We start from the raw sequence: 25,545 nt of genomic DNA on the forward strand, positions 1-25,545 counted from the left end.
GTTGCAGAGGCAGAGTCGTGCTCCCCACCCTGGGGTCTTGCCTATAAGCTGTAGGGAACAATACTTGGGTGAGTGCTCTGATATGGGACACAGAGCTGATTCTCATGTCATTACTACTCCAGTGTCCTCTTCCCAGGTGACTGTGAGCACAGTGACCTGGTCTGTAGCATGCTGTCCTTAACCCCACTCTCAGTGTGGTTCTGGGGGTCAGTGGGACGTGGAATGTGGATGGGATGACTCTTATTAGATTCCTGACCTGATTAAGAGGGGTGTGGTTAAGACCAAAGAGATCCATGGGTCAGATCCCACAGTGAAGGTGGACCAGTGATGCATCTCTCAAGAGAACCCATGAGCTGTTAGCACTCAGAAATGCTACTTGTGTTTCTGAAATTATTGACAACAGCCTATTTCAGGAAAGAGAAACAAACATTTCTGAAATTCAGGGGGACTTCAATAGAACAAAGGCCAAACCTGAGTGACCACCAGTGCCTGGGGTCAAGCTGGGAGTGATCAAACTTGAGTTCTGCCTCTCCTAGTTCAGGTGGATGGCCAGGTCTTCACAGGAAGGAATGACATTCAGTTTCTGGCAGACTGTGGAAGTCTTCCCAACCTCTCCAGAGCAGGACCCTCCTCTGTGGAGCCCCCGTGACCTCCACATGTGTTACTGTGTCAGGCTTTCCTGAGATGTGTGTCCTGAGCTGACAGAGTTCAGATAGGACAGGGTCAGGGCCCCTTACCTGAGACCAGCAGCTCCAGGGGGTCACTGGGCTGTGATAACTGGTAGGAAGAGGTGCTGGCGGAGCCGTAGCACCTGTAGGTGCCCCCGTAGGCTGAAGTCACAGGACTAATGGGGAATTCAGCCTGGTGCTACCCAGCTCAGTACTGTGATCTAAGACACAGTGGGGTATGGGCTGCCCTCTCCTTGGACAGAAGGAAAGTGCCCACAGAGCTCCGTGACTGACACAGCAGGGTCACATTCTCTCCTGGGGCCACTGTGGGTCGTGGCTGCACCGAGAGGGAGGATGTGTAGGGCAGCTGTCCTAGAGAGAGGCAGGGCATGTGAGGGGATGTCCAGCCCTTGTTCTGAACTGTGTCTGTCTGTGTCCTTTGAGTCTGTCCCTTCCCATCCCCCTTCTCTCTGTGTGTCTCTCTCCCTGGGGACTCCACACACCTGGTCCAGGCCACCACCACCTATGGCTCCCCTGGCAGGACTGGTGCAGAATCTGCAGTCCTGACAGATGCCATGAGCCCTCACCTGTGAGCAGGATGTCCAGGGGGGTCACTGGGGGCCGACCACTCAGAGGAGAGGGTGTGTCCACCATAGCACGTGTACTGGCCCATGTGGGAGGGTCTCACAGGGCCCAGAGGGAAGTCTGCCCCAGAGAGCCCAGCCTGGGGCTGCCCGCCAAGCTGCTGGGGAGGGTCAGGTGCCCCCTCTTTGGACAGAGCGTATCTGTCGTAGCCAACATCAGAGCGACACTGGAAGGTCAGTCTCTGTCCAGAGGTCATGAGAGGGCCATGCTGGGTCAGGAGGGAGGGCTTCCCCGACACACCTGGGAGAGACCAGCCATGGATGGCAGGAGTTGCCTCTCCCCAAACTTCACCTTCTCCTGATTGACCCCTGGGTCTCACTCTCACTCCCGGTGACTCTGACCTGTGAGTCCCTGTGGTCTCTTCACCCAACCTCTCATTGGGGCTCCCCTGGAAGCAGAGTCCCCATTACCTGTCTGGTGCCTCAAACATGGATGGGGCATCAGTCAGACTTTCACACCTGAGACCAGCAGCTCCAGGGGGTCACTGGGGTCCAACCACACCTGGGGGGTGTTGCTGTAATAGTCGTAGCATCTGAACGTCCACCTGAGGCTGGAGGTCATGGGGCCCACAGGGAACAGGCCCTGGGTCACCCCACAGGTGGCTGCCTGGGAGTTCAGGGTCCAGGAGGGCTGACCTTCTTCATCCTTCAGCAGGATGAACCAGTGGAATCCCATCCGTGAGGCACACTGGAGGGTCACTTTCCCCCCTGAGGTCACAACAGGGCTGGGCAGGGCTGAGAGTCCGGGTTTGCCCTGGGATCCTAGGAGAGGAGGAGGGCGACATGTGAAATGGGGCTCAGAACCCCCACATTATCCCAGGCTGGGCTGTGAGAGGGAGACCCCTGAGAGCCCACCCCCTTCCTGAGGGCAGAGCCTGGGGCTGGGACCCTGAGTGGGCTCGCACCTGTCACCACCACCAGCTCCAGGGGGTCACTGGGCTCTGACCAGCCAGTGGGACTGAAATAGTTACAGTGATATCTTCCTGCATGTACATCTGTCACATGTGTGATGGAGAACTGGGCCTTGTCCCTGGACTCCAGTGGCTTCTGTCTGTCCCAGACCCTTGACTCTCCCTTTTTATGCAGGTGGTACTCCTGGGCCTCCAGCCCCACCCCAAAACCAGATGGTCACAGATGTCCCCCAGGGCATCACAAAGCCTGGCTCAGCCCAGATGGTGGATTTGGGGAGGGTCCCTGGAAGGAAACGGAGGCCGAAACACAGACCTTCCCCACCCCCAGGTCCCAGTTCAGCTCCAAACCCCCAGACGTCCCCCTCGGTCAGTCCAGAACTTCTCTTCTCCCCCCGCCCATGCCTGGTGGGTGACCCCTGTCCCCAGTGAGGAGGTGGAACTAGGACCCCTTGGGACAGACTCACCTGTCTACACTCTGGGCCTAGGGCCCACACTCATCCCTGGAAGAGAGTCCCTGTGAGAGGTTTGCCCTGAATCCTTGCAGAACCCTTCCTCCACATGAGCCTCCTGAGCCTGGGGTCTCTGACAGACCAGGGCCTGGATGTGGGGCTGGTATCTCCCAGAGTAGGGTGTCCCCTCCCCTCCTCAGATCTCACCAAGACAGAGCAGGGCATTGAGGGTGGGGGTCATGGCGTCTCCTCTCCCTGGTTCTGGCTGTGCAGACGGAGGCCCCACTGTGACAGACAATACCACAGGTTGTGGCCACATGGAGGCCTGTCCTGCATGTCACAGGGTTGTCACATCAGCAGCCCCCCGGGAAGGGGAACAACCCCTCCCCAGGCCCAGCCTGGCTCTGGTGTCCATGACAGTGCAGCGGGTGGACCCCGTGGCTTCCTGAGGTGCCCCATCCAGGTGAGGAGACCAGGGCAGGTCCTTCCCTCCCAGAGCCTGCCCCATGGGTCGCCTTCTTCCTCAGCACATCCGGGGTCCCCACCATGGAGAGGGTCCCCAGACCCAGGGAATGCTGCAAAGGATGTGGGTTCAGGCTGCCCTGCAGAGGTCATGTGAGCACCGACACACCTGTGACAAATCTGCTCGTCTCAGGATGAAATCATGGTGGCAATGAGGCCAGAGGAGAAATAGGGGCAAATACGGAAGGAAACACAGCCCCTCTCCTGGCCCTGGAGCGTGGGCTTTCCATCTGCACAGCCTTGTGGACTTCTCTATTTTCCTCTGAGTCTGTCGATTTCCATTTCCTGGGAGCACACCTCTGAGTCCCCTGCTGGCTCCTCTGTCCCTTGATCCAAGGGCAGAGACATCCTCCCCACACTGTGGTCCTTTCTGAGAGCTGTAGGGGGCAATTCATGGCTGAGTGCTGTGATTTGGGGAACAAAGCTGATTCTGGTGTGAATACTACTGCCGTGTCCACTGCCCTAGTGACCGTGCACATGTCACCTGGTCTGTAGCATGCTGCCCTGAACCCCACTCAGTGGTTGCAATCAATCATTGGTATTTCTTGACCTGATTAAGAGGGGTGTGGCTGAGACACAAGAGGTCCATGGTTCAGACCCCACAATCAGGGTGGACCAGAGATCCATGTCCCCGAGAGACCCTGTGCATCCCTACAGACGACAAATACTATTGGTGATGTTTCTGAAATGGTTTACATTACGTTTTGCAGGAAATAAGAAACAAGAGTTTCTGGAATTGAGAGGGACCACAGCAGAACAGTGATGAAAGCTGAGTGACCAGTAGAGGCTGGGGTCCAGCTGAGGGTGGTCAAATATGATTTCCGCCTCTGTGTGGCCAAAAGAGTTGCCACATTCTCACAGGCAGGAAGGGTATCGAGTTTCTGGGTGACTGTGGAATCAGCGTAACCCTCCACCATGTGTGGGGTGGGCGCTGGCATGTCTCTGCCCTCTGCCCCAGCCCAGATATCAGCCCTGAGCCACATCCCCTCTGTGTGTGTGTGTGGAATGGTTCTTTCCCGTGGACCCACCCTCCACTAGCGTCTGCCCATGGGTTGGTATGCAGTTCCCATGGAAGCAATCCCTGATGGGCACATTCCTGCTCAGATGTTAAGTTCGGAGAGTGGATGCACAGGGGAGGGCGACAGAGACCACCCACCCCTTACAGTCCTGAAATCAGGGCAGCTCTGGAAACAATTGTGTCTGGAACTCAGGGGTGTGGGAGGTGAGTGTCCAACAGGAATGGACATCAGAGAGTGACCCCGATATGTAAGGAGTGCTATGGAAGACTGTGTGCAGAGTGGTCCGTCATCGTCCAGGTCGTGGAACAGCAGGAATGTGGGAAACACATTTTGCACTAAGAATGTGAAATATTGAAGGGAAGAGACAAGATGGTGGGAGAGTGTGGGGCCCTGTCTCATCCAGTCCCTTGAATTTAGCTACGTAACTATCAATCCATTCTGCACACCTTGAATTCAACCTGAGATGTAAGAAAAAAACATACCTGGAACTCTACAAGTGGAGAAGTGAGCACTTTTTTCAAGGTGGGATGTCCAGAGGCGTGAATCTGAGGGAGATAACAAAGACAAATGCAGGGGGCGGGAGCCTCCACGTGTCCTTCACCAAGGAGTGTTATAGCCCCGAGGGCAAAATATGAACCCTTAGAAATCTCCAGTGAGATATATGGCTACCTGAAAGGGGCTTTTGGTATGAAACAGGCAGAATTCTAGGTGGGTCGTGTGGTCCCTGGATCCCAGGAGCCTCAAAATAGCATAGTGCCTGAGACGGTAGAGATCCCAAGCAGCAGAGCTGGGAAACTGGTTATGGTCAGTGAGCCCGGGGGGGACTCTCAGCTTGATTCACCACAAACCCCGAGCTGTGCCAACTGGGGGATGCTCTCAGCCTGGGCACCCTGCAGAGGACTGGAACATGGGGACCTTCCACTATCCTCCAGGATAGGCCAAATGGGTCCACTCCTGACTGGGCAGCAGGTCTCAGGGTGACAGCCCAGTAAAGGACAGTACAGGGCCACCCTCTGTCTCCTTTTTCTGGTTTCTCTTTTTAATTATTTTCCTATTTTATCAACATGTATTTGTTTTGAAATTTTTAAAATTTATTTTTTATTTCTTTTCGGCATAACTGTATTCATTATTTTTTCAACACACCCAGTGCTCCATGCAATCCATGCCCTCTCTAATACCCACCACCTGGTTCCCCCAATCTCCTACCCCTCCAACACTTAAAACCCCTCAGATTGTTTTTCAGAGTCCTAGTCTCTCATGGTTCACCTCCCCTTCCAATTTCCCCCAACATGCATTTTTTTTATTTTTATTTTCAGCATAACAGTATTCACGTATTTTTTTAAGTTTTTATTTCTTTTCAGCATAACACTATTCATTGTTTTTGCACCACACACAGTGCTCCATGCAATCTGTGCCCTCTCCAATACCCACCACCTGGTTCCCTCAACCTCCCACCCCCCCCTTCAAAACCCTCAGATTGTTTTTCAGAGTCCATAGTCTCTCATGGTTCACCTCCCCTTCCAATTTCCCCCAACTCCCTTCTCCTCTCCATCTCCCCTTGTCCTCCATGCTATTTGTTATGCTCCACAAATAAGTGAAACCATATGATAATTGACACTGTATTTAAGTCATGTTTAAACTTTCATTTCTTACATCTACAATTTATACATATATTGGTCTTTTCTGGCCTCCTTTCACTCTTCAATTTTATTTGTGTATATATGTAAGTTTTGCTTTCTTTGCAATTTTGAGATCAAGGGTCTTAATCTCAAATTAGTGTCAAAAAAGTATCAAATCTCAAACACAGAGTAAAATTCATTCAGGAACAAGCAGATCACCCCCATCCCTTTATTTCCTTTTCTGTTTTCATTTCTGACCTCTTCGGATTTGTCTAGTCTGTATTCAGCTTCGGTCATATTTGATATTTTTTAGAGATTTTACTTATTTATCTGACAGAGAGAGATCACAAGCAGGCAGAGAGGCAGGCAGAGAGAGAGGGGGAAGCAGGTTCCCCAGTGAGTAGAGAGCCCAATGCAGGGCTCGATCCAAAAACCCTAAGATCATGACCTGAGCTGAAGGCAGAGGCTTAACCCACTGAGCCACGCAGGCACCCCATATATTTGGTATTTTTGATTCTGCTTACTCACTCATCCATTCTTGTCTGGGCAAAATGACTCAAAGTGAGAATTCACAACAAAACAAAGAACCAGAGGTAATGTTCTCCGCCACAGATGTAATCCATATGGATACCAGTAAGATGTCAGAGGTGGAGCTCTGGATAACGGTGATCAAGTTAATATCTGGGCTTGAAAAAAAGCATAAAAGACACTAGAGAATGTCTTAGTGCAGAAATGAGATCTAATCAGGCCAAATTAAAAATGCTCTAGCGGATGCTGTCTAAATTGGATGCTCTAACAGCGATGGTAAAAGAGGCAGAAGAAAGAGTGAGTGACGTAGAAGACAGGTTGGTGCGAAGGAAGGAAGCCGAGGGAAAGAGCGGCAAACAACTAACAGCTCATGAGGAGAGGCCTTGAGAAATCAGGGATGTTATGAAATACACCGACATCAGAATTATCGGGAAACTGGGGGTGGGGGCAGAAGGTGTATTTGAGCAGCCAGAGCTGAGAACTTCCCTAACATGGAAAAAGAAACAAGCATTCATGTCCCAGAGGTAGAGATGACCCCTCCCCAAATCAATATAAAAATAGATCAACACCCCAACATGTATTGCAAATTTCAGAGATAAAGAGAAAATCCTGAAAGCAGGTTGGGACAAGAAGCTCCTAACCTGTGGACGGAGAATCATCACCCCAACATCACACCTGTCCACAGAGACTTGACAATCAAGAAAGGGCAGCCGGGACACATTCAGTTACTAAATGAGAGGAACATGCGGCCAAGAATCCTTCACCTAGCAAGGCTGTCGTGCAGAACTGATGGAGAGGTGAAGAGATTTCAGGACAGACAGAAACTGAGAGGACATGTGACCACCGAGCCAGCCCTTCAGGAAATATTAAGGGGGATTCTGTGAAGTAAAGAGAGAGCCCAAACGTAACATGGACCACTAAGAAACAATCTACAGAAACAGGACGTTACAGGTGATACAGACTGAGTGATATTCCATTGTATATATAAACCACATCTTCTTTAATAGTGACTCTGAATTAAATGGACTTAATGCCTCAATCAAAGGACACAGGGTATCAGTTCGAATAAAAAAGTAAGAGCCATATGATAATTGACTCTCTGCTTGACTTATTTCACTCAGTATAATCTCTTCGAGTCCCGTCCATGTTGCTACAATAACAAAAAGCATGGAGGACATGGGGGTTAGAGAGAAGGAGGTTGGGGTAAATTGGAAGGGGATGTGAATTATGAGAGACTATGGACTCTGAAAAACAATCTGAGGGGTTTGAAGTGGCGGGGGGTGGGAGGTCGGGGTACCAGGTGGTGGGTATTATAGAGGGCACGGCTTGCATGGAGCACTGGGTGTGGTGAAAAAATAATGATACTGTTATGCTGAAAATAAATAAATGAAAAAAAAGTAAGAGCCATCCACATGTCTAGAAGACACCAGGTTTGTTTTTTAAATTTAAATTCAATTAAGCAGCATAAATACATCATTGTTATTTTTTAGACGAGGAAAAGTGGTTTTATTACATTTCATGTATTCTCAGCATCTACCATTCAACAGAAGTGCCCAAATACTGTTGTTGTTGAATTTAGAAAGCTAATCAATGTAAATCATTAAAGGCATATGTTCTCATTTGTCTCAGTCAGTATAGATCCTATGTCTGAATTTTGCTTTTAATGTCTGTATTCTTTTCAATGTTCCAAGATTCATTGTTTATGTACCACACCCAGTGCTCCATGGGATCCCTGCCCTCCTGAACACCCACCACCAGGCTCAACCATCCCAACCCCCTCCCCTCCAAAACCCTATTTGTTTCTCAGAGTCCACAGTCTCTCATGGATCATCTCCCCCTCCAACTTCCCCCAACTCCCTTCTCCTCTCCATCTCCCCATGTCCTCCATGTCTTTCCTTATGCTCCACAAGTAAGCAAAACCATATGATAATTGACTCTTTCTGCTTGAGTTATTTCACTCAGCATAATCTCCTCGAGTCATCATTATGTTTTTTTTCCAAGATTTTATTAATTCAAATCAAAACCATTGAGTTACCACCTTACACAAATTAAAAAGGCAAGAGTTCATCTTTTGAAGGTCATCTTGGTTCTTTCCACAGTTTAGCGACTGTGGCCATTGCTGCTATTGTTAGGGTCTGTTATCAAAGGAACGAAACTGAGACAAAGTAAAAATTATGCAAAGCTCTATTTTATGCCAGCATTAGAAGTCAGACTGACCGAGCAGGGCCATCTCTGAAGAGAGCGACCACCCCCAGTCTACAGGCTCAAGAATCGATTGACCGGTCAGGGCCTCCTCTAAAGAGAGAAACCCCTCCCAATCTTACAGTCTACCTTTTATTGGGTGAAACTGCAACCCATATCTTGGTATCTCAACCCACCAGGTTTGTGTGTCTCTTGCTGATTGGCTAGTTCCATCTGGACTGGTGACTTTTTATTTAAGATTATCCCATACCAGAAACTGTTACAAACAGTACTTTTTGGGAAGGCTTAGTCAGTTAACATATTCAGTGTGAATAATAAGATGGTCGTCCTTCCCAAGATGGAGTCATTTCGGATTGGGCAAGACCTTCTCAGTGTTACAAACAGTACTTCGTACTGATTAGATGTCTCCATCTGGCCTGACTTGTCCTTGTATTCTGGGCTGTGTTATCAGGAACTAGATGACTACATTTTCCTGGTTTCCTGGACTTGCTTTTAAGTAAGTTTCTCTGGGGGAGGGTCAATTTAAGTTCACTGCACAAACAACAAGATGGCTATTCAACCGAGATGGAATCGCTCTGGCTAAATAGGTGCTTACAGCTATGAACATTGGAGTACAGATGGCCCTTTTTTTCACTACATCTGTAACTTTGGGGTAAATACCCAGTAGTGCAATTGCTGGGTCATAGGGTAGCTCTATTTTTAATTTTTGAGGAACCTCCACACTGTTTCCTAAACTGGCTATACCAATTTGCCTTCCCACCAACAGTGTAGGAGGGTTCCCCTTTCTCCACATCTTCACCAACATTTGTTGTTCCCTGTCTTGTTAATTTTTGCCATGCTAACTGGTTTAAGGATTGGTTGGTACCTCCAATTATATGAACTGAATGCTGTGCTGAATACAAACGGTCATAAGAAACATACTTGGATCATCCCCATCACAGAGAGAAGGATTTCAACTTCTCACCTTTGAAGATGAAGGCCAGGTGCTGATTGCTAACCATGGCTTCATGAATTGTTGGAAACTCCATTTTATTTTGGATGAGATTTTGTGTGCATTATGAATTGTTGGTGTGTTTTATCAAAAGCTTTGTCTGCATCTGTTGAGATCATTTATTAATTTTAAATTTTTATTATTATGTTCAATTAGCCAATTTATAATACATTTTTGAATTTTGATTTATAGTTAACATGTGATATTAGTTTCAAGTGTCCATCATAGTGAATTAGCATTTATATACATTAGGCAGTGCTCACTCTAAGAAATCCAATTACCATGTGTCACACAAAAAATGATTACAATGTTACTGATTATATTCCCTAAAGTGTCATTTTCACCCCTGGTGCTCATTTATTATGTAACTGGAAGTTGGTACGTCTTAATCTCCTTGACCTTTACAACCATCGCCCCATACCCCTCCCTCTGGTGTGTGAGATGGTCATTTTTACATATTCTGTTAATGTATCAGATTATATTGATTGAGTTAAACTACTCTGTTCCTTCCCTCCCCCCAAAATCCAGTGTGGCCATGATGTAGAGTCCTATTGCTGGATCTTATTTGTGAACGTTTTGTTTAGAGATGTACATCTAGGTTTACGTGAGAGGAATTTCTGCCCCTTTTTCATTCTGTAATTACCTTGCCAGTTTTTTGGTGTTCACAGTTCCCTGGCCTGATCCAATATTGCTTCCTCCCTTTTTATTCTCAGGAAAGGTTTGTGTAATTTTGGTGTGTGTATATGCATGTGTGTAACCATGTGTGTGTTTCCTCAAGGGGTAAGTGTTTGGAGGAAATTGCCAATGAAGCTTCCTCAACAGACACAAATATAACAAAATGATTCTCCCCATGCTGTTAGCTCACACTTCCATGCCATACCACAGCTGCCTCTCTTGTATGTGATGAGAACATTTAGATCTACTCTCTTTGCAACATTCAAGAATAGGATACAGTGTTATGAGCTGCGGTCATCATGCTGTATATGAGATCCCCAGAACTTGTGGTCTTACAACTGTAGAGACCTTGTTCTTCTTCTGTCTATAATCCTGACCAACACCTCCCCATTTCCACAGTCCAGCCCGCCAGCCACCACTCTGACTCCATTTCTCTCAGTTTCCACACACTTCAGATGGGGGACAGTTTAATCACAGTCAATGCATTCAATGTATTCATAAGGTGATACATAATTTCTACTTCTCCATCAATTTAGTAGCTTCTATTTTGAGAATTTTACCTATTTCATCTACATGTCAAATATATCAGCGTAAAAGAGTTAATAATGTTCCATTCTAAATTTAAGGTCTGTAGGATGGATGCCATCATAATAACGGTGATGTGTACCTCCTCCCTCTCTTTATCTCTTTCCTTAGTTTTGTGGCTAAGATTTATAAATGTGACCATTGCTTACAAAAAGGAACACTATTAGCTTCATTAATTTTTCTCCATTTTTATATTTGTCCTCATTACTAGCTACATCTTGTCTTTATTATTTTCTGCCTTCTAACTTTGTTTGGAATAACTAGCTATTCTTTTCCCAAATTCTCGATGGAATAGGTTCTGCCATTAATTGTTTTAGTCTTTTTCTGTTCTAATAGATTAGTTCTTGGTTCTTATTTTCCCATTTCAAAGATTTGATGTGTAACATTTACACTGTCCTTCAGTGTAAACTTTCTCTCATTTCCATTTGGATCTTCTCATTTCATTCTTGGGTAATTGGGAAGTCTGTTGCTTTGATTTCCAAAGTGTAGGGGTATTACTATCTTTGATGGCAGAATCAGTGACTCCCAGAGGGTCCCAGGAGTTCTTACTGGTCCATGTGAAGAGTCCAGGCTGGCTGGGGTCATCATTAGGTGACACCTACTGTGGGCAACTCCTGTGCCTTTCAGGGTCCCTGTGGACCCCCTCCATGGAGTGTGGGGTCAGGACCCCTCCTGGGCTAGTGCATGGCCAGAGCAGCATACACACTGGGCTCTGCTGGGGGCTCCCCTAATTGGGAAGGAGGGGATGCCCTTGTCTCCTGTCTGAGAGTCAAGGGGTGAAACTGGGTGTAGGTTACATCCTGGGGGGTGTCAGATGCAGCAACCTGCAGTGGGGAAGAGAGGGGAGGATTATGATTGAGGAGGGGGACCCTGAACGCTTAAAGAAGAAGGGACCCACCTGACAGTCTGTCTGCTTGTTTTCCTCTGCTTGTCTGTCCTCCGAGTCCAGTAATCCCTCTGACACAGGGAAAGGAGAAGTGGCCAGTCCCCACCTGAATCTTGATCTTGACAGGCTCACCTGGGCGTACGTCGGTCCCTGGGGGTCTGCATCTTGTGTGTTCTGCTGTGGACAGAGAGTGAGGGGGAGGTTTGTCTCCTTGATTCCCCTCGACCACCTCAGACAATTTTCCCCATGGTTGCCAGAGCGATGCTTCAAACTTTCCTGCCCATTAGGTCACTTCCCTGGTGAACTCTCCAGGGGCTTCCTGAGCCCTGGGGCATGTGATTCAACTCTGGCTCTGATTCTATTCCGGACAGTGTTTCTTGCTCATTTGGTTGCAGCTGCATGGGCCATGCTCCTGATAAAGCATGCTGCTGCCTCAGGACCTTTGCACCTGCTACTCTGTACCCTGCTTTATTTTCCCTGGCCACATGTTGCTCTTGAGGATGCTGCCCACTTCCGTGCATATTGTCCACCACCCACAAAATGAACTCATGGAGGGTGGTCAGATTTGCTCACAGCTATGCCAGCAGCACTAGGTGGAGCCTGGCAAATGCTGGGCTCCCTGTGTCTTTTGCTGGCTGAATGAATGAAGGGGCTTAGTGACCAGTGGGAGAATTTCTTCATGCACCCTCTTGAGACATGGGCATGCACCCAACAACCAGTAGTCAGGCAGTGGTTGGGGAGCCAGATAAGAGGAGCACAGAGGAGGACCCACAAGATCACAGTGGGCTGATCCTGGGTGCCCAAGGAGTGTAAGGGCCTCTGAAGGACACTACTGAGTTTGGGTGGTGTGAGGACACAGAAGCGTCTACTGGATTCTGTTTGGTACCACAAGGGCCCGGGGGTCTGCACGAGGGCTGGGGGTCTCACCTGATGGTCCAGCTCTACCCCCTCCACAGGCTGAGTGTCTTGCATGGCAGTGTCTGCTGGGACAGAACGGGGTGTGTCTCTTGGCAAGTTCCCTGAGCCCTCCTCTCACAGCTACAGACTCTGCCCTCCTCCCACTTAGGACATCTGCCATACTGGGGCTTCAGCAGTGGGCTGAGGGGTATGTGGGAATTCAGTCCTCAACCCCTCCCCAAGACCCTCCCAGCCCACCACCAGGGCATCCCCCTTCATCTCACAGAGGCTCTCCTCCTGGGTGGCAGCAGCTGGGCTGGATCTGGGGAGGAGACAGTGTGTTAGGGGGCATAGCAGGGGCAGGTGGGTGGGAGTATGGGGGACTGCGGGCAGGAGTTACCTGTTGTGCAGGCCTCTGTCCTTGGGCTCTGGGTCTGCAGCCCCTGTAGGACATTGGGGATCAGTGTCCCTCTAGGCTGGGAGGGTATGACCCCCTCCCCCTTTTGATTCCAGGGAAAGGCGCCCTTCACACCTACTGTCTGGGTGATTCTCCATATCTCCAGATCAAAAGAGGGGAAAACCTTCAATTGGCACAGTGGGGCTGACCTCAGGGTTTCTTTCTAGGTTCTCTGGGTTGAGATTCTGCACAAGTGTCCTCCTACGCTGGCCTTTCAAACCACTCTGGTTTCCCTCTGGCTGCTGCCCTGAGCCCATCCTTCTTTGGCCCATGGAGCCGCCACCACCCCTGCAGCCCATCACCCCCTTCCCTTCTCACCCAATGTCCTGCCTTTGCTCCGATCCTGGTGTTGAACCTGCAGGCAGACGAGGAGGCCGAGCAGCAGGATGAAGGCTACTGCGGCCACGATGAGGATGTACAGGTACCAGTGGGGACCTCGGGCAGGAGCTACACCATGAATGAGCCAGTGATGCCATTTAACTGAGCGCCTACTGTGTGGCAGGAACCTGCTGGGCTCTGTGCAATCAGCTCTGTATCCATCAACAATCACCCAGCAGACGACTGCTGCCCCACCGCCCACACCATAGACAGAAAACTGAGACAAAGAGAAGAGGTTATTCATGTGTCTCAGGTCACCCAGCATGGAGGCGGCAGGGCTGGGACTAAAACACAACTGTGGGTTTCCTGTGTTCTCCTCATGCTGTCTCCTGTGCAGACACCAGCTCAGAGTTCTGGCCCCCCATCTGGGGCACAGCCTGTCTCTGCATCTTCTTCCGGAGCTGATGGTCCTTCCAGATTGCCCGTATTACCTGAATGCCCCCAGCCATTGTCCTCTCTCCCCTCCCCCTACAACGTCACTGTCATTGTTGCGAAAGGACCCATAGATCACTACCTGGGGGTCTTCACCATGAGCCCTCCTCTCCCAGGATCAGAGTCATGGTCTGATGGGAAACCTACTCTGTCCACGACTCTCTCCTTTAGACTTGGGGAAACTGAGGTCCACACAGGGGAGGGGCATGTGCCAGCCAGCACCTCCGGAGGCCCTTGAACTGAGGGAGCAGCTCAGCCTCCGCTCCCCATTGACCCACCCACTAAGGCTGACAGAGACCATCATTCACCCTCAGAGCCTCTTGGGGTCAGCAAGGGTGAGGTGCAAGGCCTGCAGGACTCCCCACTGCACTTGACTTCTCCTCCCCTACTGGGCCCCTCCACCTCCCTCTGCCATGACCACCCCAGCTCCCTCCACCAGCCTCAGAGCCCCTGGAGTCCCGAGGTCTCCCTGGCATCTCTGAAAGCCTAGAAGAAAAGCCACTGGACAGCAGCCCCTGTGACTCACAGTCAGCTGAGCCTGGCCTGTGGTTGTGGTGCCGGGACCCATAGAGGGTATTGGGGAAAAGACAGAAGTGTGGGGTGGGGAGGGAGGCTGGAGCCTCCCCTGACTCCTTATCACAGCACACACTCTTCCTCCTCATGTGCCCTGTGGCCCCAATGGCCCTCCTCCACCGGGACAATTCTGGTGCTGTGGGCGAGGGTTGGGCAAGGGTGGGAAGACCCTGTTTCCCTCCTGCACTGTGAGGGGTAGACCCCTCTGCTGACATTCCCTTGGAGCCCCTCACTCCCATCCTAGACCAGAGCCCTCATGGACACAGGGCCCTGAAGACAATGTTGGGACACAGAGGGACAGACTCAGCGACTCTCACCTGAGACCAGGAGCTCCAGGGGGTCACTGGGCTGTGACAACAGATAGGGGGAGGTGCTGGCGGAGCCATAGCACCTGTAGGTACCCCCGTGGGCTGAGGTCACAGGACTCATGGGGAATTCAGCCTGGTGCTGCCCAGCTCGGTACTGTGATCTAAGACTCAGCAAGGGATCGGCTACTCCCTCCTTGGTCAGAAGGAAAGTGTCCACAGAGCTCCGTGACAGACACAGCAGGGTCACATTCTCTCCTGGGGCCACCATGCGTCGCGGCTGCACCGAGAGGGAGTGTGTGTAGGGCAGCTGTCCTAGGGAGAGGAAGGGCGTGTGAGGGGCTGTCCAGCCCTTGTTCTGAACGGAGTCTGTCTGTGTCCTCGAGTCTGTGCCATCACATCCCCTGTCCCTCTCTGTCTCTCCCTCCCCCCGGAACCCCCCACCCCAATCCCAGCCACCACCATGGGCTCCCCTGGCAGGACCTGTGCAGCGTCTGGGTCCTGACTAATGCTGTGAGCCCTCACCTGTGAGCAGGATGTCCAGGGGGTCTCTGGGGGCCGACCACTCGGAGGAGAGTGTGTGTCCACCGTAGCACGTGTACCGGCCCCCATGGGAGGGTTTCACAGGGCCCAGGGGGAAGTCTGCCCCAGACAACCCAGCCTGGGGCTGCTTGCCAAGCTGCCAGGGAGGGTCAGGTGCCCCCTCTTTGGACAGAGCGAATCTGTCATAGCCAACATCAGAGCGACACTGGAGGGTCACGCTCTGTCCAGACATCATTACAGAGCCATGCTGGGTCAGCAGGGTGGGCTTTCCTGACACACCTGGGAGAGACCAGCAGTGGATGGCAGGGGCTGCTTTTCCCCAAACTTCCCTTCTCCTATCCTGACTCCTCGGTCTCACTGTCCGTCACCCTCCGTGACTCTGACCTGTGAGTCCCCGTGGTCCCCGCTCCCACCCTGTCTTTGGGGCATGGGTCCTTTAGGGGGAGGGGAGGGAGGACAATGGCCGGGGGCATTCAGGTAATAAAGGCAATCTGGAAGGATCATCAGCTCCGGAAGAAGATGCAGAGACAGGCTGTGCCCCAGATGGGGGCTCTGGGCCCTGGGAGCAGAGTCCCTGTTAACTGTCAGGTGCCTCAAAACACAGATGGGGCAACAGTCTGACTTTCTCACCTGAGACCAGCAGTTCCAGGGGGTCACTAGGGTCCGACCACACCTGGGGGGTATTGCTGTAATAGCCATAGCATCTGACCATCTACCTGAGGCTAGGGGTCACAGGTCCAACAGGGAACAGGGCCTGGGTACCCCCACGGGGGGCTGGTTGGGAGCCCAGGGTCCAGGAGGGCTGGCGCTCTCCTTCCTTCATCAGGACGAATCTGTGGAATCCCATCTGTGAGGCACACTGGAGGGTCACGTTCCCTCCTGAGGTCACAACAGGGCTGGGCAGGGCTGAGAGGCTGGGTTGGCCCTGGGATCCTAGGAGAGGAGGATGGGGTGGTGTTAAATCGGGTCAGACCCCCAAGGTATCCCCAGGCTGGTCTGTAAGAGGGAGACACCTGAGAGCCCACCCCCTTCCTGAGGGCAGAGTCTAAGGCTGGGACTCTGAGTGGGATCACACCTGTCACCACCAGCTCCAGGGGGTCACTGTATTCTGACCAGTCATTGGGGCGTTCATAGTCACAGCGGTATCTTCCTGCATATACATCTGTCATGTATGTGATGGAGAAGTTGGCCTTGTACCCGGACTCCAGTGGCTTCCGTTTTTCCCAATTCCATGAGTCCCCCTCTTTATGCAGGTGGTACTCCTGGGCCTCCAAGCTCCCCTGACACCAGATGGTCACAGGTGTCCCCCAGGGCATCACAGAGCTGGGCTCAGCCCAGATGGTGGGTTTGGGGAGGGTCCCTGGAAGGAAACAGAGGCTGGGACACAGACCTTCCCCATCCCCAGGTACCAACTCAACGCCAAACCCCCAGAAGTACCCCTGGGTCAGCCCAGGACTGCTGTTCTACATGCCCAGCAGCCTGCTGGGTGACCCCTGTCCCTAGTGAGGAGGTGGGACTGGGACCATTGGGGACAGACTCACCTGCCTGTGCTTGCATCCTGGGGTCTTCACTCAGCCCTGGAAGACAGTCCGTGTGAGACGTTTGCCCTGAATCCTAGCAGAACCCTTCTCCCCATGAGCCTCCTGAGCCTGGGGTCTCTGACAGACCAGGGCTTGACTCTTCGGTGGCTTCTTCCCAAATAAGGCCTCCCTTTCCCCCTCAGATCTCACCGAGACAGAGCAAGGCCATGAAGGTGGGGGTCATGGTGTCTCGTCTCTCTCACTCTGGCTGTGCAGAGGGTGAGACCACGGTGCCAGAGGGTGAGACCACGGTGCCCACAGGACATGCAGACATACAAGGTGTGGTTCTCAGAGGTAGTTGTCCTATCATGGGGTTGTCACGTATGCAGGATATGACAATAGGAAGGTGAACAACCCCTGCCCAGGGGCCTAGCCTGGCTCCGGTGTCCATGACGGTGCAGCGGGGGCACGCTGGGGCTCCCTGTGATGCCCAATCAAGTGAGGAGACCAGGGCAGGTCCTTCCCTCCCAGAGCCTCCCCCATGGGTCTCCTTCATCCCCACAACCCTGGTCCTCACCATGGACGGGTCCCCAGAACCAGAGCTGCTGCAGAGGACATGGGTTCCTGCCGTGCTGGGGAGCTCATGTCAGCTCAGACACTCGTGTGATGTCTCCGAATGGCTCAGGTTGAGATATCAGTGGCAATGAGCCCAGAGGAGAAATAGACGCAAAAAGGGAAGGGAACACAGACCATCTCTTGGCCCTGGAGTGTGGGCTCTCTTTCTGTCACAGCCTCCAAAGACTTCTATGATTTCCTGTGACATGGTCCACACCCCATTCATGGGAAAATGCCTCTTTGAGTCCCTTCTGGCTCTTTGTTGCCCCTAGTTCCAGGGACAGAGACATCCTCCTCACCCAGGGGTCTTGCCTGTAAGCTATAAGGAACAATACTTGAGTGAGTGCTCTGATATGAGAGACAAAGCTGATTCTCATGTCATTATTACTCCTGTGTCCACTGCCCAAGTGACTGTGAGCACAGTGACCTGGTCTGTAGCATGTTATCCTCACTCTACTCCTCAGAGTGGTTGTGAGGTCAGTGGGACCTAGATTGTGCATGGATGAATTTTGTTAGATTCCTGACCTGATTAAGAGGGGTGTGGTTAAGACCAAAGAGGTCCATGTGTCAGACCCCACAGTCAGGTTAGATCATTGATCATAGTGAGATGTCCCAGGGAAGACTGAGAGAAAGCGGTGGGAATTAAGAAAAACAAGAGAGAGAAAACTGTGATCAGGAGTTCTCCACAGGCTGATGACCCAGTAGAGCCCCAAAATGCCTAAGAGACTTTATTTTATACTTCAATAACAAGAATGTTTATTAGGGAGGTTGAGGTTGGAGGACCACAAGTGCCAGGTGACCGCCTTGCTTCAAAGCAAGAGACTTTTCTAAAGCATATTTACAGACAAGCTCAAGGTCTGTGTCAGCATGACTGCGAGAGCTAATGTGATCCCAATCAAGTAGTGAATGAACTGCAGGGATTGTGAGAGCTAGCCCTTGGCAAGACTCCTGAGACTGCAAGGACCCTGTCAGCTTGCAGTTGGTTCTCCACATCCTTGAGAGACCCCATGTGTTCTTAACACTGAGAAATGCTATTTACAATGTTTCTGAAATTAGTAGAAACAGGTATTTGCAGAAAACGAGAAACAAAATTTTCTGAAATTGACACGGACCACTACAGAAAAAGAAGTGAAAGCTGAGTGACTCCCAGTGTCTGGGATCAAGTGGGGGGTCATCAAATTTGATTTCTCCTCTGGGTGACCAGAACAGGCATCCACATTATCACAGGCAGGAAGGGCATCCAGTGTCTCACTGACTGTGGAAGCAGTGTGACCCTTCTACCTTGTGTGGGGTGGGTCCTGGCATGTCTATGCCCAATAACTCAGTCCATACACCAGCACTGAGCCATGTCCCATGTGTGTGTGTGTGTGTGTGTGTAACCCTGCACAGGAAGCTGCCCACGTGTGAGGGTGTGGCTTCCATGGCAGTCATCCCTGCCAGACACATTCCTGCTCAGATGCTGTGTTGTGACAGTGGATGCCAGAGGTCAGTGGGGCTGTAACCCCCCACCCTTTACAGTCCTGAGCTTCAGGACATCCCTGGAAGCAGTTGTATCTGGAACTAAGGGGTGTAGGAGGTGAGTGTCCAACAGGAATGGACATCAGAGAGGGACCCCAATGTGATAAGGAGAGCTCAGGAACATTGCGTGCAGACTCGTCAATCATAGTCCAGGACATGAAATGGCAGGAATATAGGAAACTCATTTTATGTTTAAAATGTGAACTACACCATACACAAAGATAAACTCAAAATGGATAAAAGACCTCAACGTGAGACAGGAAGCCATCAGAACCCTAGGGGAGAATATAGGCAGTAACCTCTTCGATATCAGCCACAGCAACTTCTTTCAAGATATGTCTCCAAAGGCAAAGGAAACAAAAGCAAAGATGAACTTTTGGGACTTTGTCAAGATCAAAAGCTTCTGCACAGCAAAGGAAACAGTCAAGAAAACAAAGAGGCAATCCACGGTTTGGGAGAAGATATTTGCAAATGACAGTACAGGCAAAAAGTTGATATCCAGGATCTATTATGAACTTCTCAAACTCAACACACACACACAAAACATTGCAGTGGCGGGGGGGTGGGAGGTTGGGGTACCAGGTGGTGGGTATTATAGAGGGCACAGCTTGCATGGAGCACTGGGTGTGGTGAAAAAATAATGAATACTGTTTTTCTGAAAATAAATAAATTGGAAAAAAAAGAAAAAAAACAGACAATCATATAAAAAATGGGCAGAAGATATGGATGGACACTTCTCCAACGAAGACATACAAATGGCTAATAAACCCATGAAAAATTGTTCATCATCACTAGCCATCAGGGAGATTCAAATTAAAACGACATTGAGATACCACATTACATCAGTTAGAATGGCCAAAATTAGCAAGACAGGAAACAACATGTGTTGGAGAGGATGTGGAGAAAGGGGAAACCTCTTACACTGGTGGTACAAATGCAAGTTGGTGCAGCCGCTATGGAGAACAGTGTGGAGATTCCTCAAGAAATTAAAAAGAGAGCTTCCCTATGATCCTGCAAATGCACTACTGGGCATTGACCCCAAAGATACAGATGTAGTGAAAAGACGGGCCATCCGTACCCCAATGTTTATAGCAGCAATGGCCATGGTCGCCAAACTGTGGAAAGAACCAAGATGCCCTTCAACGGATGAATGGATAAGGAAGACATGGTCCATATACACTATTTAGTACTATGCCTCCATCAGAAAGGATGAATACCCAACTTTTGTAGCAACATGGACGGGACTGGAAGAGATTATGCTGAGTGAAATAAGTCAAGCAGAGAGAGTCAATTATTATATGGTTTCACTTAATTGTGGAGCATAACGAAGAGCATGGATGACAAGGGGAGATGGAGAGGAGACGGGAGTTGAGGGAAATTAGAAAGGGAGGTAAACCATGAGAGACTATGGACTCTGAAAAACAGTCTGAGGGTTTTGAAGGGGCAGGGTGTGGGAGGTTGTGGGAACCAGGTGGTGGGCATTAGAGAGGGCACGGATTGCATGGAGCACTGTGTGTGGTGCAAAAACAATGAGTAGAGAGGAGTAGGGAATTTGGGTAAATTGGAAGGGGAGGTGAACCATGAGAGACTATGGACTCTGAAAAACAGTCTGAGGGGTTTGAAGTGGCGGGGGGGGGGTGGGAGGTTGGGGTACCAGGTGGTGAGTATTAGAGAGGGCACGGCTTGCATGGAGCACTGGGTGTGGTGAAAAAATAATGAATACTGTTTTTCTGAAAATAAATAAATTGGAAAAAAAACAATGAATACTGTTACACTGAAAAAAAATAAATTAATTTTTAAAATGTGAACTACTGATAAATTGGAGCACATTGAGTGTTTGTAGCAATAAGGAAGTTATATTATGGAAAGAAGATAGAAATCAGGAAGTGAGTTAATTCAATTCTCTGGAGGTAAAAGAGAAAAAACAAAAACTTACTGTGACTGATCCTTCCATCTGTGAGAAGATGCAGCTGAAAGGCAGAACACAAAATTGGAAGACAACACTGAGGATGCTTTGTCTGATGCCAGACAGAGGCTGAAATAAGAACAGGCAGATACCCAGGAAACAGGGGGATGGTGGATACCATGAGTCTGGAAAGAGAGCAGTGAGGAATGTGTGAGACAACAGTCCCAGGGGCCAGTGTTCAGGTGTTGTAAAGAGACAGAGATAGAGCAGCAGTCTGCTGGTATGCATGGATGTGTCCCTGAAATCTGTGTCTCCATATCTCCTGATAAAGCAAAGGAAGTTGACAGGAGCTGACTTTTGAGCAGAAGAAAAAAGCAGAGAGATTTGGGACATATGCTTATACAGAATCATGAATGAGGGATGCTTTACTTACCCAAGGGAGCTTGAAAGGACAAAGGTAAAAGCGTCGGCAGGGCCAACATCCTCAAGCACAAGGAGACAGGGACTTCATGTAGCCATGGGCTTCATCTCTGTGAGGGAGGAGGAGAGCCCCAAAGCAGGCATTTCCCAGTTCCTTGTCCTTGGGTCCTCTCCTGTACTTAGAATAAGACAATGTTTTCTAACTTTTTCTTTTTTTTAAATCTGGGAAATCAAAGATTATTTTATTTATTTATTTATTTATTTGCTTACTTATTATTTTCAATTTTTTTCTAACTTTATTTTTTTAATTTTTTTATTAATTAATTGATTTTCAGAAAAACAGTATTCATTATTTGACAGATGGCCCTTCTTATCCCTACATCTGTATCTTTGGGGTCAATACCCAGGAGTGCAATTGCAGGGTCATAGGGAAGTTCTATTTTTAATTTCGAGAGGAATCTCCACACTGTTCTCCAAGAGGCTGCACCAACTTGCATTCCCACCAACAGTGGAAGAGGGTTCCCCTTTCTCCACATCCTCTCCAACACACGTTGTTTCCTGTTTTGTTAATTTTGGCCATTCTAACTGGTGTATAGTGATATCTCAATGTAGTTTTAATTTGAATCTCCCTGACGGCTAGTGATGATGAACATTTTTTCATGTGTCTGCTAGCCATTTGTATGTCTTCATTGGAGAAGTCTCTGTTCATATCTTCTGCCCATTGTTTGATATGTTTGCCTGTTTCATGTGTGTTGAGTTTGAGGAGTTCATTATAGATCCTAGATATCAAACTTTTGTCTGTACTGTCATTTGCAAATATCTTCTCCCATTCCGTGGGTTGCCTCTTTGTTTTTTTGACTGTTTCCTTTCCTGTGTAGAAGCTTTTGATTTTGATGAAGTCCCAAACGTTTATTTTTGCTTTTGTTTCCTTTGCCTTTGGAGACGTATCTTGAAAGAAGTTGCTGTGGCTGATATCGAAGAGATTACTGCCTATGTTCTCCTCTAGGATTCTGATGGATTCCTGTCTCACGTTGAGGACTTTTATCCATTTTGAGTTTATCTTTGTATACGGTGTAAGAGAATGATCGAGTGTCATGCTTCTACTTACAGCTGTCCAGTTTTCCCAGCACCATTTATTGAAGAGACTGTCTTTTTTCCACTGGATATTTTTTCCTGATTTGTCGAAAATTAATTGACCATAGAGTTGAGGGTCCATATCTGGGCTCTCCACTCTGTTCCACTGGTCTATGTGTCTGTTTTTATGCCAGTACCATGCTGTCTTGGTGATCACAGCTTTGTAATAAAGCTTAAAATCAGGTAACGTAACGCCCCCAGCTTTATTTTTGTTTTTCAACATTTCCTTAGCGATTCGGGGTCTCTTCTGATTCCATACAAATTTTTGGATTATTTGCTCTAGCTCTTTGAAGAATACCGGTGGAATTTTGATTGGAATGGCATTAAAAGTATTGATTGCTCTAGGCAGTATAGACATTTTAACAATATTTATTCTTCTGATCCAAGAGCATGGAATGGTCTTCCATCTATTTGTGTCTTCTTCAATTTCTTTCATGAGTGTTCTGTAGTTCCTCGAATACAGATCCTTGACCTCTTTGGTTAGGTTTATTCCCAGGTATCTTATGGCTCTTGGCGCTATAGTAAATGGAATCGATTCTCTAATTTCCCTTTCTGTATATTCATTGTTATTGTATAAGAAAGCCACTGATTTCTGCACATTAACTTCGTATCCTGCCACGTTGCTGAATTGCTGTATGAGTTCTAGTAGTTTGGGGGTGGAGTCTTTTGGGTTTTCCATATAAAGAATCATGTCATCTGCGAAGAGAGAGAGTTTGACTTCTTCATTGCCAATTTGGATACCTTTTATTTCTCTCTGTTGTCTGATTGCTGTTGCTAGGACTTCTAAAACTATGTTGAACAAGAGTGGTGAGAGTGGACATCCGTGTCTTGTTCCTGATCTCAATGGGAAGGCTGCAAGCTTTTTCCCATTGAGGATGATATTTGCTGTGGGTCTTTCATAGATAGATTTGATGAAGCTGAGGAATGTTCCCTCTATCCCTATACTTTGAAGCGTTTTAATCAGGAACAGATGCTGGATTTTGTCAAATGCTTTTCTGCATCAATTGAGAGGACCATGTGGTTCTACTCTCTTCTCTTATTGATTTGTTCTATCACATTGATTGATTTGCGAATGTTGAACCATCCTTGTAGCCCAGGGATGAATCCCACCTGATCATGGCGGATAATCTTTTTAATGTGCTGTTGGATCCTGTTGGCAAGGATCTTGTTGAGAATCTTAACATCCATATTCATCAGTGATATTGGTCTAAAATTCTCCTTTTTGGTAGGGTCTTTGCCTGGTTTGGGATCAGGGTAATGCTGGCTTCAGAGAAAGAGTCTGGAAGTTTTCCTTCTGCTTCAATTTTTTGAAACAGCTTCAGGAGAATAGGTATTATTTCTTCTTTGAAAGTTTGGTAGAATTCCCCAGGGAATCCGTCAGGTCCTGGGCTCTTGTTTTTTGGGAGGTTTTTGATCACTGCTTCAATCTCGTTACTAGATATTGGTCTACTCAAGTTGTCGATTTCTTCCTGTATTTTGAAATTTTTTAAGATCTGAATAAAACTTTATTTTCGGGGTGTTCCAAGGTTCATTGTTTATGCACCACACCCATTGCTCCATGCAATACCTGCCCTCCTCAATACCTACCACCAGGCTCTCCTTTCCCCCCTACAAAATGCTTAATTTGCTTCTCAGAGTCTACAGTCTCTCATCATTCATCCCCTCCTCTAATTTCCCTCAATTCCCTTTTCCCTTTTCTACTCCTAATGTCTTCCATGTTATTCCTTATGCTCCACAAGTCAGTGAAACTCTCCTGGTCTCTTCTAGACAGCATGTGGATGGCTCTTACTTTTTTATTCAATCTGATACCCTGTGTCTTTTGATTGGAGCATTAAGCCCATGTAATTCAGAGTCACTATTAAAAGAAGATGTGGTCCATATATATAATGGAATATCACTCAGCCATCAGAAAGGATGAATACCCAACTTTTGTATCGACATGGACGGAACTGGAGGAGATTATGCTGAGTGAAAAAAGTCAAACAGAGAAAGTCCATGATCACATGGTTTCACTCTTATGTGGAACATAAGGAATAGCATGGAGGACATCAAGAGAAGGAAGGGGAAAATGAAGGGGGTAAATCGGAGGGGGGATGAACCATGAGGACTCTGAGAAATAAACTGAGGGTTTTAGAGGGGAAGGTGGGGATGGGTAAGCCCGGTGATGGGTATTCAGGAGGGCACGTGTTGCAGGGAGCACTGGGTGTTGTACACAGACAGTGAATCATGGAACACTGCATTAGAAACTAATGATGTACTGTGTGGTTACTAAATAACAAAAAATCTGCATAAGATTATCAGATTTACAAATCTATTCATTAGATATGGTGAGTGCACAAAATCAATTTTTACGCTAACTGCTTGCTCAAATGTATACAAATATGAAGTATTTCATAACTTACCTTACATAAACATGCAAAGAAACAGGAGAAGCCACAATCACAACTGCCACTTCCCAACGGCACTCAGGAAAAGAACGAGGAACAAACAAGTCTGCTTCCAGAGAGTGGGAGCAGGGGTCAACAGGTGTGGAAATTGCAGCCCAGAACAACTCCTCAGTCCCGTATTTGTTAGATACGAGATAACAATCAACAAAGGAGGAAGCAGATTATAGATAAACCAGATATGCCTGACCAAGCAGGATGGGGTCAGTGGTTGAGTAAAGGCATTTGAAGGAATCATTTAATTAACTACAGGTGATCTCTGGAGAAGGGGAGAAAACAGAAGTACCGCCCTGAGCGGGTGGTCGACCCCAGCTGCTCCTCTGCAAGGACGTGTATCATCCTCTCCCCACGGGCCCCTGCTGTGCCACAATCAAGCATGTTTGGTCAGTACCTTGCTCTAACGGACGGTTACACACAACTTTATCTTCATTCGTACATTCATTTACTTATTTATTTATTTTAAAGATTTTATTTGTTTATTTTTGAGAGAGAGACAGAAACAGAGAGAGACGGACAGAGAGCGAACACAAATGGGAAGGAGGGACAGAGAGTGAAGCAGATTCCCCACTGAGCAGGCATCCTGCAACACAAGACTCCATCCCAGAACCCTGGGATCATGACCTGAGCCCAAGGCAGGTGCCTCACAGAATGAAACTCTAAGGCGCTCAAATCACAACAACAACAACAACAGCAACAACAAAGGA

At 48.6% G+C, this 25,545-nt stretch overlaps 2 pseudogenes; both read right to left on the bottom strand.

The window, feature by feature from the left end:
* Positions 1-723: 723 nt before the first annotated feature.
* On the bottom strand, positions 724-2,928 carry LOC122913419 (annotated as a pseudogene).
* An 8,562-nt stretch (positions 2,929-11,490) lies between these two features.
* On the bottom strand, positions 11,491-17,048 carry LOC122913420 (annotated as a pseudogene).
* Between the last annotated feature and the right edge of the window lie 8,497 nt (positions 17,049-25,545).

This window comes from Neovison vison, chromosome 7 (assembly GCF_020171115.1).
Source record: "Neovison vison isolate M4711 chromosome 7, ASM_NN_V1, whole genome shotgun sequence".
Classification (NCBI taxonomy): Eukaryota; Metazoa; Chordata; class Mammalia; order Carnivora; family Mustelidae; genus Neogale; species Neogale vison.